The sequence below is a fragment of the Artemia sp. Qi Xiang Cuo genome, chromosome 10, assembly GCF_049724085.1.
Source record: "Artemia sp. Qi Xiang Cuo chromosome 10, ASM4972408v1, whole genome shotgun sequence".
NCBI classification, from domain to species: Eukaryota; Metazoa; Arthropoda; class Branchiopoda; order Anostraca; family Artemiidae; genus Artemia; species Artemia sp. Qi Xiang Cuo.
Genome location: NC_142803.1, coordinates 14326807 through 14344614, shown reverse-complemented (window position 1 = coordinate 14344614; position 17808 = coordinate 14326807). Strand labels below are relative to the sequence as shown.

Below are 17808 nucleotides of genomic sequence, written 5' to 3'. Positions count from 1 at the left end.
CAAGGAAATTTAGTCCATTTGTTCCAGAACGAATTCTATGATAAATTTTAGAAAGATACTTATTGGGAAAGGGGGAAAGGATAGGATTAATCTTATTAAAATTAATATCTGATAGCCTCCATCGGTAAATATCTCTAATTGGGATTGGTCTCCCACTTGGCTGGTCAATATTTATAGCATTTTTTGCTATTTCATCAACCTGATGATTACCACTTATGCCAGAGTGGCTAGGAATGTACTGAAAGTAAGTTTTTATGCCACTTGAAGCAAGATTATCAATAATACTGAGACAATGATAAGTGTCAATGTCCAACTTATATTGAGGAGCTGAGGCCAGCAACTAAAGAGTCGGAATAAATGATAATATTGTTCGAATTTTCAATCAAAGATTGGTTTTGCTTAAGGTGTTCTAATGCCATGATTATGGCATTTAACTCAGCAGACATTATAGATAAATTATTAAATAATCTCTCGCCCATTGCAATTTTCAGGTGAGGAAGGAAAACACCACTTGCAACCTTCTCATTCATTTTTGACCCATCAACAAATATTTGGAAGTGATTTTTAGTGATTTTTGAGCTCATACAGGAGTAGGTTCTTCCTTCTTCTTCTAATTCACAGCAGGCGGACTATTCAGTTGGTACTATTTAGCCCTCTTCTTTTTGCTTCACTCTGTGGGCTACAGAGCTACTGTCTTGGTTGTCTCTTATTTATTAGATATTCTCAGATATCTTTCAGTAGATCTTTTGACTCAAGGAGTTCAAATATAAGATGATAGATATCGATTTCTGTGCTCTGTGTGCAGGTATAGTTGGCTAAGCTCTTGGTTGATAGTGAGATTTTGTGGTGTTTGAAGTATTTTAACAGTTTACAAACCAAGGTATGTTGTGCAGACGTTAGCATATTACATTCAAATAGGCAATGGTCAATTGTTTCATTATTCATATTACAATGCCTGCAAAGAGGGGACAGGGGAATTGAACCACTTGAATTAAAAAGCTTATATGAGAATGCAAGGACATTTAGTCCATTTGTTCCAGACCGAATTCTGTCATAGATTTTAGAAAGATACTTATTGGGAAAGGGGGAAAGGATAGGATTAATCTTATTAAAATTAATATCTGATAGCCTCCATCGGAAAATATCTCTAATTGGGATTGGTCTCCCAATTGGCTGGTCAATATTTATAGCATTTTTAGCTATTTCATCAACCTGATGATTACCACTTATGCCAGAGTGGCTAGGAATATACTGAAAATAAGTTTTTATGCCACTTGAAGCAAGATTATCAATAATACTGAGACAGTGATAAGTGTCAATGTCCAACTTATATTGGGGAGCTGAAGTCAGCAGCTCAAGGCTTGATAGAGAATCTGAATAGATGATAATATTATTCGAATATGCAATCAAAGGTTGGGTTTTCCTTACGGTGTTCTAATGCCATAATTATGGCATTTAACTCAGCAGACATTATAGATAAATTATTAAATAATCTCTCACCCATTGCAATTTTCAGGTGAGGAAGGAAAACACCACTTGCAACCTTCTCATTCATTTTTGACCCATCAACAAATATTTGGAAGTGATTTTTATAGGTAATTGTATTAAGTTCTGCAATTTTTTTCTGGACAAAAGCAATGGGGGTTAAATCTTTATTCCATTTTGAAAATTCAGTATTTATTATGGGAAATGACCAATTCCATGGACGGGATTGGGGGAAAGTAGGTGCAATAGAATTTGCAGGTAAAGGGAACTTCTTTTGAATATTGGCATACTCATCTGCAATACCTCTATACATGGCTGGATTTCTTAACCAATTATGTAATGTGTGTGAGCTATTTGATTCAATTTTTGTAAGATGTTTCGTCAAGAGAAAGCTACGTCTCTCCCTTATTGTTGTTAATCCACTCTCCATAAGCAGAAACTTGGTTCTTGTAGGTTTCCTAAGACCAAATATGAGACGTATTATATCACTTTGTGTTGTTTCAATTTTTTGCATCTGGGTCTTTGCACATGCACCATAGACGATGAGCCCATAGTCAATATGGAGTCTTTTATGTGATTTATAAAACTGGAGTAAGGTTTTCTCCTTACAGCCCCAGGGTGTGGAAAGAAGTCTTTTTAGTATATTTGTTTTTCTATGGCATTTTTTTATTGTGTTTGAAATGTGGAGGTGGAAATTAAGTTTTTGGTCAAGCATGAGACCTACGTAATTAATATGATTATCTTCTGGAAAAGTTGTTTTATTTAGAGTTAGTTTCGCATTAACATGGTTTCGCTTCCGGTGAAATTGGATTATTTTTGACTTGGTGGGTGCAATGGGTAAATCTGAATGTTGAGAGAATTTTTTGAACTGGAAAAGTGACTTTTGCAGATTTGACTGTGCTATCTGAACGGTGTTGCCAGATGACCATAGCACCAGATCATCAGCATATTGTAGATTCGTGTGGGGTAGGTTCATGTCCCAGAGATATAGGGCAAATAGGAGGTAACTGAGGACTACTCCCTGAGGTAGGCCTTTTGTTATTGTCTTTTGGGTTGAAGAGGCTGACCAACACAAACGATGAAACTTCGCACTTCTATGAATGATTTAATAAAGAATACTAGCTTAGGGGGCACTCCAAGGTTTGCAAGTTTATTTAAAAGGATTTGGTGGTTCACATTATCATATGCCCCTTCAAAATCTAGGAAAGCTGCCACTAGGACATTATTTTTTGATAAAGATTCATTTATTGCATTTGTTAGCAAAATGAAAGCATCTGTTGAGGAGTGGTGTTTCCTGAATCCAGTTTGAGTGTGTGGGATCATATTATTTTTTTCAACAAACCAGAGGAGTCTTTGATATATCATTTTCTCCATTATTTTCCCCATCACAGGTGTAATCATGCTGGGCCTATAAGACTCAGGGTTATCTTTTGGTTTATTTTTCTTTAGGATTGGTATGAGGGACGAACATTTCCATATATTGGGGAACCTAGAAGATGTCCAAGCATGATTATAACATTTTAGCAGTTCTTGTTTGTATGAAGGTGTGAGATTCTTTATCCTTGTAGGGTGTATATTGTCATAATTGCTGCTAGTTTTGGTCCTAATATGATGTATTTCATTATTCAATTCCAGGATTGAAAATGGATTTGTTATGTACTCGGATCCTGGGAATGGTTGGTAACTTTGATTCATAGGAATTGTGGACAGTTGGCTTTGATTATCTGACGTTAGCTTATTAACAAAATTTGTTTTAAATAGATTAGCTTTCCCATTATCTTGGTCATAATGGGTATTATTATGTATAAGTTCATACAGGAGTGAGTTTGGGCAAATCTTTTTCCCACAGATATGGCTTATGACTTTATCTACAATTTGCTCATGCGTTTCCCTGGAGAGATTATTTGAAAAATTATTCCAGTAATTATATTTAGCATCTATTATATTCATTTTTAGATTAGATTCTGGTTGTAATTTTTTTAAGTATGTAATAGGTGATGGTTTTTTTATGAATTCTGTCCTAGCTGCCTTTTTTATCCTCCATTTATTGAGGCACTCATTTGTCCACCATACTTTATGAATTTGTTTAGGGAATATTTTCTTAGGTGTTGTCTTGGGGATAGCAAGATTAGCTGTATTTACTAGTAAGGATATCAATGCTTCAGCATGTGTGTCAACTATTGTGTTAGAAATGCATGAACTTTCGTTGAAACTTGTAATTTCATCATTTAGCTTATTTTGGAACATAGACCAATTTGCTTTAGTTTTCATATATTTGGAGGTATGAGATAAAGTTTCAGCAGGTTCATTTAGGGAGCAAACTATAGCAAAGTGGTCAGTACATAGACTATCAATTTTATTTATGTAAATTTTGTTCAAAAAATTTGATGACACAATTTGTAGGATTTTCTTCCTCCTTCTTAAAGTTCACAGTCTTCTCCTTTATCTTCAAACTCCTCCTTCTTCTTCCTTCACGCTTCAATCAAACTATGTATTTCAAATCTCGTGGTCACCTTGATTGCTGAAAAAGAACTAATAAAAGTAGGCATAGTTTTAATGTAGAATAATATTAAATCCTGAAATTCCTATAAAATGTTTATTTTTCAACATCACAATTATTAAAGAAGAAATTTTTAAAATATATTGTGTTTCTCAATAGCGTTACAATAGTACTTAGATTTTAAAAGGTTTAGGAGACGGTCACCGTGCTCTTGTCCTGTCTCCTAATGTCTTTCCGTTTCAAGTTCGGATTTATTGCTTATTCTAATCTTGTTAGTTTTATGACCCACCTATTCATCTACAATAGAATAAGTTATATTTGTATTTAATTGATTATTCATATTGTTTTCCGTTCATTTCGAACTTTATTTCGTTTCAATTTTAGATTTATTGCTCGTTTTAATCTTGTTAGTCTTATGATCTAGACCCCTGCGCCGCACCGCTGAGGGAAGACCAGAATCAGCGGGGCCAAAAACAGCAGCAGCGGCTGGGTGCCTGTAAGATGTCGGCGGTGCGCCGCCGGCACGATCAATGTTGACCACAAACATTAATTTTTCCATTAGTCTGTCTCAAATCACAGCTTAAATTTACAAATTTACTTTCTCTACTCGTTGACAGAACGCTTTCATAGGATACTCCGTCTAGTAGCTACTGGTAGCAACTAAACTGTCATATTCTTATAAAAATCTCTCACCTTCCTTCACACTCCCTTTAGTATTTTTTTTAAAGCAGCCATATAATATTCTAGAAGATCCGTCTCTGCTTTAAATTAAAAAAAAATAATTAACTTTTTGGCACCCCTGCTTTCAATAAAAACCATTCAAGATATCATTATTTAAATATAATACTTCCCTAACCCTCCACCCCCCTTCTGGATACCCCCTTGATAGGATACCGTCTCTGCTTTAAATTACAAATTAATTAATTTTTTGGCATCCCTGCTTTAGAAAATGAATAATTTTGAGATAGTATCACTTAAATATAATACTTCCCTAACCCCGCCCCCCCCTCTGGATACCACCTTGATAGAATATCTTCTATAAGGCCTACTTTAAATTTTAAAAAATAACTTTTTGGCATCCCTGCTTTCCACAAAAAAAATTTAAGGTACTATCACTTAAATATAATAACTCCCTATACCCCCTACTCTGGATACCATCTTGATAGGATAGTGTCTCTGCTTTAAATAAAAAAAAAGAACTTATTGGCATCCCTGCTTTAAAAAAAATCGAGGCATTATCATCTAAATATGATAGCACCCTACCCCCCCCCCCCCTTCCCCTCCCTTTTGATACCACAATAATAGGATACCGTCTTAGCTTTACATTAAAAAAATAATTTACTTAATAATTAACTAGGTCACTATATGGTTCAAACAAACACGCGAAATAACGTTAAACAGCTCAGTGTTCCTTGGAAAAAAAATTGAGGGTATGAGTAAAGGGGTATAATGACAAAAAGAAAATGTCGAAATTATTCAGATATACCTCAAATATTGGAAAACTGAGTCATAAATTCGGCACGGCATTCAATAAGATCCAAAGAATCTAATTAAAAGGGAGCACACAGAAAAGCCAAATTAAGCCAGTAGCCTATGAGAAATTACAAAATACCCAAGACAATGAACAAGTCCCAATGGGGGGCCCTGGGTCTATCAAAATCTTTCAATGGTTTCCCAGGGAGTTTGAAATTATTTCCTTCAGTCTCCACTTTAAATGAAAAAAAAAAATTTGGCATCCCTGCTTTCAATAAAAAAAATTTAGGTATTATTATCCAAAAATGATATCCCCCTATCCCCCCCCCCCCGTATAGGCAATAAGTTACAATTTTTTACGAATCATATTTTTGGGGTAACTTCTGTTTCAATCTTTAATTCCCCAGCCTTGTACATAGCTTAGTCTATAGCTAAAATTTGTCTCAATAGAAGGGTCTTTTTTTTGGGGGGGGGGGGTTGGGCGGGGCGGGGTAATATTTTTCAGAAAGAAGATTGTATTTTCTTTAATCTATCAGGTGTTCAACAATTGTATATTAAACATTAAGAAAATCTTATCTAAAAACAGAAAAAAAAATTCTGCACACTTACGATTCAGCTGTAGAAACAACCTATCGACTATCAATTTCAAATCCAACTGAAACCATATAATAGTGAATGCGTTCTATTCTACTTCAAAATAAATTCTTGACTACAAATGACGTAAGAGATAGCAATTGGTAAATCTGAATTCGAAATGATTTAATCTGATCTCATAAAGACGATACTTTTTTGTCAACATATGAAGAACTCTGTATATTGCAATTGCATTTGTAGGGTTTTTTATGCAAAGTAACAAAAGAGCTGAAAATTAACAAACAAGAGAGCAGTGAAGAGTTCTGGTAAGCAAAGTAATATTTGGTAGGAAAAGTCACTGGTGATAAATCACTAGGGTGGAACCCTGATTGGGTGATTTTCGGGGAGCCAAATTTTTTTTCGTGTTGACGCATAGATTTTCAGAGAAGTACCCAAAAATTCGGGGATAATGCTAGCCCTGCTTGATTTCTAATCAGGAAAATAAAAATACTAAGCCATACGAGAAAGAAAATCTCCGACTTTGCGGTTGACGCAATAAAGAATTGCCGCAAAATTAATTAAAAGTCAGACGAACGCCCGCGGCACACCGGCGGCGTAGCGACACTTCGGTGGTGGTCAACCGGTTCTCTCGTAGGCGGTACTCGGTCGATCCACCGGCGTGGTGCCGGGGTCTATTATGATCCATATATTCATCTACAGTAGTGTAAGTTATCTTTATATTTAATTGATTATTTATTTTATTTTTTGTTCATTTGAGTTATTACAAAACTTTAATTATGCTTGGCTTTGGTTCTTTACTTTCCCTTGAAATACTTTTTTATTGGGAAAATGTCTAAATTAATAATGAGCCATGGTTAAATTTTTGTCACTAATATGAAAGAGCTTGAAAAGCAGCGCTATAATCCGTCCGTACATTTTGAACTGTGTGTTGACTAGATGTGCTCACACTTATATCTGTGGGAAGGTTTTTTGGTGAATGGATGTTACTATTGCTCTATATTGTGGTAACCAGCAATAATAACAATTAGGGTCCACTTGCCAAGTCGTTTAAGAATTAGGGAATAAAAATGATGTAACCCAAACCGAAAATAAACCCAAAGAATCCAAGGCTAAATTTGTAGGAGCCTGTAAAAAGAACATTTAAAAGAATCTTTAAAAGTCTGTAAATGCATGAGGAAAATGAGCAGAATATAAGCTTTGAAGTCAGTAAAAAACGAAAGGAAAAGTTTTCAAAAACTATAAAGAACGTGAAGAAAAACAACAAAAAACAAGAATTCGAAAGCTAGCTGAGGCAAGTCATATTTAAAGTGTAGTCGAGCTAAATGAGATTATAGGCATGCTTCAATTTTAATTTCTATCTTTTAGTCATTTTGTTCTCTCTTTTATCGTTTAATATTATCTTCCGTTTTCTTTGTATTTACAGCAGATCGTTAACGAATCCAATTCCATTTGATAAGCCAACAATTGAAAATGTCAAACTTTTTTTCAATAAGTGACACACATTTTCCACTGACTAACCAGATTGTAAATCCATGATCTGGATAATAAAACAACACGTTCGGCTGATAATACGAAATGTCAGTATATAATGTTGATTTTTAATTAGATAAATTAGTTGTACATTATCTATTATAACTCTTCTGCGAAAAGAATGTTAGCAAACTCTTTGACAAATTTAGCAAATGAACACCATGCGATAGCACAGTGGATGAGAGGCTGTCAACTAAATCAAGGGTGGTCAGGTTCAATTCCTATTATCGTAAGGAAAATTGTATACTTACCTTCCATAAAATAATTTTTTTTACTGTTCGACTCAATTTCATATTTCTGTTTCTTTCTGACTCAAAATGATTTTTCTCTTTTACCATTTTGGTAAACAATTCAGACAGAAGTTAGCAAACAAAATACAGAAGAATCAAAAACGAAAGAGCATAAGAAAGTGGTGAAGCGGAGAAATACGAACGCAAGTTGTGTGACACTAGAAAGCAATATTTTAGTTTCTGTGTATTGTTGTTTCTACATTACGCTTTATAAAGCTTACCGGTCCACAATTTGTTTTTCGCTAATCTAGCTCTATAATTCTGTTTTATAAGCCTGTTTGTTCCACTAATAATTCCAAATCTTGTTTCAAGAATATGGTTTGTAGGTGGAAAAAAAATGACACAGTAGGTTTTAGGCTATTACAGTGAGAGAAGTAGGCAATACCCAAACTCTTGTTTGTAGTGATTTTTGCTCGTTTCAAGCTTGATTTGCATATTCAATTTAAGTTTTACGCGTTTTAAGATTTATCTATTCCTTTACACTATGACCTACTGTATGTTTGTTTGAATTGATTGTTTATTTAATTTCTGTTCGTTTTGGGTTTCATTTATGCTTCAATAGCTAAATATTTCTATTTTTCGTTTTGAGGTTGATCTGCATATTCAATTTATGCTTTACTCGCTTTAAGATGTATGATTTTGTTGTATGTTTTTCTTCACTTGTTGTGCATGTTTCTTCACTTGTTGTATGTTTTTTTTTGCTGTGATTGTTTATTTAATTTCTTTTCGTTTTGGGTTTCATTTATTCTTTAAAAGTAATTAATTAAAAAAAACTTTTTCCACAAAATAAGTTTTCAAAGAAAAGTAAAGAACTCCATTAAACCAAAAACGAGCAAAAATAAAATCAAATAATCTACCAAGTGTGAAACTACCACAAATCAGCATCGTAAATAAATGAAACTCAAAACGAACAGAAACTGCAATAAATAACCGAATCAAACTCAAAACGAGCAGAAATTAACATGAGTAGGGCTTAAAACCCCTATGCCTTCCCTAGGCCAGAATATAATTTGCTCTTTACTGAAAAAATGTAAATATTCCTTCCAATTACTTTCGACTATTGATCTAAATTTCTAATCGAATGGGTCCTTTTTGAAGTTTCTAATCGAATGAGTCCTTTTTGAAGTTTCTACGACAACGCGTTCTATAAAAACTGTATATGCCCCCAGGGCATAATTTACAACCCTTGTCCTGAGGGCTGTGAGGGGGTTGTCATCCTTAAAGACCTAATTTACCGAACTTAAAACTACGTTGAATAAAATGGCTATCTCAAAATATTGATTGGATATGTTTGCGGAAAAGGTGGGCGTGAGAGGGGGGTTAGTTGCCCTCCAATACGTTTCGACTATTAAAAAGGGCACTAGCCCTTTGAATTTCCAATCGAACAAGCCTTTTTTTAGTTTCTACGACAACGCCTTCTATAAAAACATTATACACCCCCAGGGTGTAACTTACAACCCTTGCCCCGTGGGTTGTGGGAGTATCCTCCTCAAAAACATATTTTCTATCTGCAAATCAACTACGCTGAACAAAATGGCTATCTCAAAGTTTTGATTTGAGGTGTTTGAGGGAATGATTGGCGTGGGGGGGGGGCTAGTTGCCCTCCAATCACTTTCGACTATTAAAAAAGGCACTAGCCCTTTGAATTTCCAATCGAATGAGCCTTTTTTGAAGTTTCTACGACAACACCTTCTATAAAAACCTTATATGACCCCAGGGCATAACTTAAAACCCTTGCCCCGAGGGTTGTGGGGGACTGTCCTCCTCAAAAACACATTTTCTATCAGGAAATCAACTACTCTGAACAAAATGGCTATCTTAAAATTTTGATTGGATGTGTCTGGGGGAATGATTGGCGTGGGGGGGGACTAGTTGCCCTCCAATCACATTTGACTATTAAAAAGGGCACTATCCACTCCAATTTCCAATCGAATGAGCCCTTTTCAAAGTTTCTACGACAACTCGTTCGATACAAAGTGGCCGGGTACGGAGAAGAAAAAAGAATACATTGTGCCCACATCGTTCTTTACTTAGGCAGTGCTATCGCGCTGCCTGTGATTTCTGGTCGGTTTGAGTTTGAATTTTAACAGGTATTTGTATCTTAAGTTTAAAATGGCCTTTACTTTTCTTTAAAAGACTTCTTTTTCGGAAATTTTTTTTTTAATTAATTTTTGTTCGTTTTTGATTGCAAAAAGTTTCAAGTTTAAAAAAAATTTGTATTTCAAAATGATTTTTTTTTTTCAAAATCAAACGTTCATCAAAGTATCAAAACTAGTATCAAAGTAACAATATCAAAGTAAAAAATGGGCTTATGTCAACCTTGGAGTTTTTATTATCTGATGATCGAACTATTTTTTACAAAATAGCTATTTCAAAATGTTTATCGGATGGGTTTGGGGAAAAAGGGCGTGGTGGGGGCTAATTGCCCTTCAGTCTCATTTGACTCTTTAAAAGTGAACTAGAGCTTTCCATTTCCAATCAAATGATTCAGCTCTGACTAGTTTATACGAGCATCCCTTCTATAAGAACCATATATGCCCCGAGGGGAGAGGGGCCAGCTGCCCCCCGATCTCTTGATTCTTAAAAAGTGAACTAGAACTTTCAATTTCCAATCAAATGAGCCCTCTATGAAGTTTATACGAGAATCTCTTTCATAAGAACCATACATGCCCCATGAACATAACTTAGAACACCTGCCCCCGGGCCCTGGGGGGCTGTATCGACACCGGGGTTGTTTCTTATCCGACCTTTGAACTATTTTAAAAAAAATGGCTATCACAAAATATTCATCGGATGGATTTGAAGAAAAAAAGCGTGAGGGGGGGGGGATAGTTGCCCTTGGATATCTTTTGACTCTTAAAAAGTTAACTCGAAATTTTAATTTCCAAACAAATGAGCCCTCTCTGAAGTTTATACAAGCACCCCTTTCATAAGAACCATATTTGCCCCCAGAGCATAACTTACAACGCCTGCCCCTGGGTCCTGGGGGTTTGTGTCGACACCTGAGTTTTTGTTATCTGACTTTTGAACTATTTTTAACAAAATGACTATCTTAATATTTTTATCGGGTTTATTTAGGGGAAAAGCGGTGTGGGGGGCTAGTTGCCCTCCAATCTCTTTTGACTCTCAAAAACTGAACTAGAACTTTCAATTTCCAATCAAATGAGCCCTCTGAAGTTTTTACGAGCATCCTTTCCTTAAGAACCCATATTCTCCCAGAGCATAACTTACAACATCTGCCCTCGGGCCCTGGGAGGTTGAGTCGACGCCAGAGTTTTCGTTGAACGATCTTTGAAGTATTTCAAAGTTCTCTTCAGACGGGTTTAAGGAAAAAAGGGCGTGGAGGGCGGGGGAGCTAGTTGCCCTCCAATCTCTTCTGACTCTTAAAAAGTGAACTAGAACTTTCAGTTTCCAATCAAATCAGCCCTCTTTGAAGTTTATACGAGCATTCCTTCAATAAGAACCATATATGCTTCCAGGGCATAACTTACAACACCAACCCCTGGGGGGGAGGTGTTGACACCGGATTTTTTGTTAAATGATGTTTGAACTATTAACAAAATGGCTATCTCAAATTTTTATCGGATGCATTTGGGAAAAAAGGGCGTGGGGGGCTGGTTACCCTCCGATCTCTTTTGACTCTTAAAAAGTAAACGAGAACTTAGAATATTCAATCAAATGAGTCCTTTTTGAAGTTTATACGAGCATCCCTTCCATTAGAATTTTATCTGCCCCCAGGGCATAGCTTACAACGCCTGCCCCCGGGCCCTGGGGGGGGGGTGTGTCAACATCGGAGTTTTGTTATCTGACTTTTGAATTATTTTTAACAGAATGGCTATCTCAAAATTTTTACCTGATGAAATTGAGAAATGGGCGTGAGAGGGGGAGGCTAGTTGCCCTCCTATCTCTTTTGACTTCAAAAAAGTAAACTACAACTTTTAATTTCCAATCAAATGAGCTGTCTTTGAAGTTTTTACGAGCATCTCTTCTATAAGAACCATATTTGCCCCCAGGGCATAACCTACAACGCCTGTCCCCGGGTCCGAGGCCTTGTGTCGACCCCGGAGTTTTTTTTATATGATCTTTGACCTATTTTTAACAAAATGGCTACCTCAAAATTTTTATCGGATGTATTTAGGAAAAAAGGGCGAGGGGGGCTAGTTGCCCTCTGATCACTTTTGACTCTTAAAAAGGGCACTAGAACTCTCGATTTCCGATCGAACGAGCCCCCTTTGAAGTTTATACGACGACTCTTTCTATATGAAGTGCCTCTGGGGAAAAAAACTTAAAAATAAATGGAGTGTGGGGGAGAGGCTAGCTGCCCTCTTATCACTTTTGACTCTTAAAAAGTGAATTTAAACTTTCAATTTCCCATTAAATGAGCCCTCTGTGAAGTTTATACGAGCATCTTTTCCATAACAAACACATATGCCCCCAGGGCATAACTGACATTGCCTGCCCCAGGGCCCTGGAGGGCTGTGTTGACACAGGAGTTTTTTGTTATCTGAACTTTTAACTATTTGTTACAACATGTCTATCTCCAAATTTTCATCTGATACATTTGAAAAGAAGGGCGGGGGATGGCTAGCAGCTTTCCGATCCCTTTTGACTTATAAAAAGTGAACTAGAACTTTCAACTTCCAATCAAATGAGCCCTCTTTAAAGTTTATACGAGCATGCCTTCCATAAAAGCCTTATATACCCCCAAGGCATAACTTACAACGCATACCCCCGGGCCCTGGGGGGAGGGGATTGTGTCGACATCGGAGTTTTGTTATCTGACCTTTGAATTATTTCTAACAAAATGGCTATCAAAATTTTTATTTCATGCAATTGGAGAAAGAGCGTGAGGGGCGGGGCTAATTGCCCTCCGATCTCTTTTGACTCTAAAAAATGAACTAATGAATGAAAATTCATTAAAAATGAAATTCAAAAAATGAAATTTTAATTTCCAATCAAATGAGCCCTCTCTGAAGTTTTTACGAGCATCCCTTCTATAAAGAACCATTTTTGCCCCCAGGGCATAGTTCACAACGCCTACCCCCGGGCCCTGTGTCGACCCCGGTGTTTTTCTTATATGATCTTTAAACTATTTTTAGCAAAGTGGCTACCTAAAATTTTTTATCGGATGTGTTTGGGGGAAAAATGACATGGGGGGGGCTAGTTGCCTTCTGATTTCTCTTGACTCTTAAAAATGGCACTCGAACTCTCGATTGCCAATCAAATGAACACCGTTGAAGTTTATTCGACGACTCCTTCCATATGAAGTGCCTCTGGGGAAAAAATAACAATAATAAATAATAAACGTTGGGGCGGTATGGCCTTTACTATAGACAACACTATAGCGTTGCCTCTGATATGCGTCTTTCAAAGCTGAGCCATCCTTGGTCGCCGATGCTACCACAGTGATTTATGGAAGTGTTTTATGTTTTCTGGGTTTTTCTGTTTGTTTATGTTTAGTTTTTTTTTTTTTCTTTTTTTTTGTATATGCTCCGTCTTTATTTTTTTGTATGACGGGTTTTCAAATGAATAATAATAATAAAAGCTTGGAACAGCAGTATTTCTATCTGTAGCAGGAATCTAGCAACAAAGACTGAGCATGATTGGAGAAAACTTCGAAACAAAGTAATGAGATTAGTGAACAAAGAGATGAGTGGTGATAAAGAGCTTTTCAAACCAATTTCTTGCTATTTTAGTTTATCACTTCTAAAATAAAAGTTTGATGTTAAAATCAAGAAAAAACCCATGTAATCTGTTGTCAAAACTAGCCTTTTATCGAACCCTGTTTTTTTTATGTGGCTCATTGAATGTTGAAAAGTTAAGTCGATATGAAGTGCGGTCAAAGCTACGCATCAAAGGAGCCAGTTGGTTCGTCTTTGTGTCAAATACACGACTGCTGACACTTCAGACCCCGGGTTCTCGTTAGCTCGCCGCACGAAACTTACGGTGGTTCAGCCATCTACGCATTATGACCCCTTTGCGCATGGGCGGAGGAGCCTCACGGAAGGCCCCAGTTCAGATGGATCGACAGCTTTACGCAGTGCCTCTCAATGACTGTTACTGATTTCCAAGAAGCAGTCCCACTTGCACAGGAGTATTTGGACTAGAGGTAAAGAGTCACATATTTCTCTACGCTGAATGTCTGACAATTAGTAAAAAGATAGAATGGAAAGTGTGCGAGTTGCTACACTTGGGCAGTTTAACAAAACTGAAAAATTAGAGGTTATTTTTCTAAAGATTAGAATCTAGATGTGGCGGCTTTGTTTTCCAAGAGTTTCATATGGCGTGAAAATCTGCTAAGTTCTGGCAGCTGGTACAACTGGCAAGTTTTAATGCAGTCCATCTTCCTAGATTCCCCCACCACCAGATTTAGAAACAGATCTTTTTATGTGTCTGCACTACAAGCATCCTTCCCATATCATTGTGAAAATTAAAAAATTACCCTCCCGCACCCTAGATTTTGATATTTTTTTTTTGCATCTTCGTAAACAAAATATAAATGCTCCCCCCTCCTATTATTAAGGTGAATTTGCGGTATTAGGTAACATTCGATACGTAAAAAGACCCTGATTCCAAATATGAAGTTGGCCACTTTATCTCTTTCAGAAAGTCATTGATCTGAGATTGAGCCAACACGGCAGCACCAGAATTCAGCACCAATTCAGGCAGATTTGAATTCTAATTAAAATTCAGGCAGCTAGAATTTAGAATAGCACCAGGATTAAGAGTGATGGATTTCTCGTGGAGATTGCGAAGCAGCCCTTCCACAGATTAGAATTTCTGCTCCAGAACTCTGTCTAAGCACAAAGGCAACTTTATTTTAAACGGAGAGCAATGTCCAAATATGGCCTGAAACAGCTTGCATTTCAAACAGCTTGCAGACTTTTCAGTGTCAGATATCACTTTTAACACGTAAATACTTACAATTCATTGAAAAGAAAACTCCCAGAAAGATAGAAAACCTTTGTAATTTTGTTGTTTGCTTCAAAAAAAAAAAAAAAAAAAAAAAAAAAAAAAAAAAAAATTCAGAGAAGAAAAGTAAGCAAATTATTAACGCGTGGATTTTATTCAAATATTAAATTTAAGTTTCAGAAAACATGTATCATAACGCCTGGCGAATTACCACTGCCGAAAAGCCATAGGTATAAGATTCCAGCAGTTTGATTGGCAAGAAAAGGGCCGTCGCCTCTTTGGAATATCAAAAATTTTAGATTTTGCCCAATAAAATCTTATATCTACTGTGCAGCTCACCTATTTTTCACTTTTTTGTAGATTTGTGCCCTACTCAAATCAAAATCAAAAGTCTGAACCAACAGAAGAGCAACATCAAATCTCGACAGGCAGCTAAGAGTAAGAGCTAAAGAAATTGAATTGTGTCTCTTTCAAATACAAATTTAAATGTGCAAATACAACTGGAAATGTCAACCGAAAAAGTTGTAAACAAATTACAACTGGGGTGGCAATAACAACCAGGGGTGGGGAGGCAATAACAAAAATATTTATTTAATAATCTGAACAAGAGGTACCAGAAATTCAGGAAAAGTTCTAAACAAAGACTATGGCAAGTAATTTCCTACATTACTCTTCAGCTGTGTTCAGTAATCATCATCATCGGAATTATTACCTCAGTCGAAATATTTTATGGAGTCAATCAGGCTTTGGTATCTAAAGGCCCAGCCTTTCGGTAATTCATATACTTCAGTGAAGCTATCGTTCATGTCTCATGAAAGTAATGAAAGTTAATGCTCGCGTATAAGTGTTATGTACGCTCTTTGCTTGAATACGCATGCCCAGTTTGGAGACCAGAAGTGCATAACATCAACTACCTCAACGACGAAACTGAAACAGTGCAAAAAAGAGCCTAAAAAATCATCCAAGGAACCAAATTGGTTACTCACGAATCTACCCTTGCAGCTCTACGAATCACAGCCCTTAAAAAAGGAAGGTACCACCTGATGTGTATGTTTGGACTCTGTGCTATTGAGTGATAAACACCTTTTTCTACTATCCCTCACCGCTACAGTAAACCGAAGCACACGCCACAAGAACAAGCTAGAACCAGTACCCTGCAGAACTAATCGTTTCACTAATTCATCGTTCCTTTTTTTACTAGTTAAGTGATAAATCGTGCCTAGTGCTTAGATTGTTGTAAAAGGTAGCGTAAATTAGTTGTGGCCCTAGCCGTAACTACGATACCTATTTTTATTCAATGATTCTTGAAAATAATGAAAGAATGTTTTGCTTTTACGCAACTGTTTAATTGCTTAAATAAACGTATGTCAAGTTCATTTATAAAAAAAAATTGTTTTGTCTTAAAAAAATCAGTACGTCACGAATCGATACAGCCAGATTTGTTTCCTGGAAGCTTTAAGCTTTACTGAGGTTCTCTAGGCCCTGTCTACATGCCGAATAATTTTCAAGTGGATCCATAAAAAAATTTTCACGGTACCAATCAGTACAACCAAATTTTGAACCTTTAATCGATCTAAGCACTTTTACTAGCTTTACCCTTAGCACGACAGTAAACAAGACTTGTGTTCTAACTTATTACAAATATAAATACTTATGCCAATTTTTATCCATAGTAAGAGGGTAAGCACGACTTTCACCCTTAACTGACCAGGGTCGTAATTTGCTATCGGGCAGGGGGGGAGGACAACTGCCCCTCCCAGATCTCAATTCGGCTGTGATAATTAAAAGGGCGACATACGCCATTTTTACTACTTTTCAGGAGAGCCAGAAAACGGGAAAAAGTTTGTTGGCTGTGGTGGCTCTGAAGGGCGAGGCTAATGGAGATCAAGGGAACATATTCTAGACCAGCTTTTTCTGCTTTTTTTCAGTGGTATAAATTGAATTCAAGTATTCTGAGCAAGCTCGAAATTATTCCATTTTATGGCGTATGTCTCCTTTTTCCTTGACAAAAAAAGGAGATATATGCCAGGTCCCCATGTTATAGCTCCATAAGAAAATCCTCTTCTGTCATTCCGAATTCCAAAAAATACCGAAGGAATCTGGGCATTTTGTCTGCAATATCAAACAGAGGCTGCCTCTGAGCTTTCTTTTTATATGAAATTTACCTCCGACCATCGTTCCGTTGAAGTACTAGAGACTTCTGATCCAATCTTACTTTTTGCACTAGCTTCCTCGTCCTTTCCCTTGGTGTACTACAGAATTACTTACAAGAACCTCCCGAATTGTGGCCATTTTGTTCATATTATCAGACCGAGCGCATATTACCCTCCTTTTATATTAATTCATCGTTTTGTCAAAGTACTTTGAAACTTTTCTTCGCCCGACTCTAACTATTCGTAGTCTTCTTCTTTCTCTTTTTGTACTCCATGACTTCAAATAATATACCTGTTTTATTTCAAATAATACATGAGTAAAAATAAGGAACTGAATTGGCACAACCTCTTGAAAGAACTTCGAATAATGCAAAGTAAAATATAAAAAAACTCAATCATTGGCACGTCCTGTTTGGAACACTTGAAAATTTACTTCCACAAGACACACCAAAGTGATGATGTTTAAACAATGACTAAACACCTTTGCAGTTCGTAGTATCCCAGAACCAAAAATGGATTTTGATTAGTGCAAAATTCTACTTATGCTACTTCTACTAGAATCTACAAGAACAAATGAATAATAAAGTAGCTGTTTGGTTGTTGTTTAAACATCATCACTTTGGCATCCTTCAAAACACGTGGTTAGATAAGGAGACCCTTTATTCACTGGCAAGTCAAGCCAAAATTGCTTTTCCGCTCATCAGAGATGTGTGTGGGTAGCCTCAAAAGTCCTTGATTTTTTACTTTTGAAATCCCGCTTGGACCTTTCACGTTATCTGGCAAACCTTTCATGCGCTTCGATTTCTGCTTAAGAAAATCAAAACGTTGTAAAGTGTCATCGAAATCGTACTTGTAGCATAGATCTTTCTGC

General features: G+C 36.5%; 1 protein-coding gene across 1 annotated transcript in view; it reads right to left on the bottom strand.

The window, feature by feature from the left end:
- Nucleotides 1-3895, bottom strand: part of LOC148947500 (pre-miRNA 5'-monophosphate methyltransferase) — a 47771-nt gene extending 43876 nt beyond the window's left edge. The window contains exon 1 of the mRNA XM_089095289.1: nt 3878-3895. The gene's annotated coding sequence lies outside the window, so the exon portion shown is untranslated. The remainder of the gene's footprint in view (nt 1-3877) is intronic.
- Nucleotides 3896-17808: the final 13913 nt, after the last annotated feature.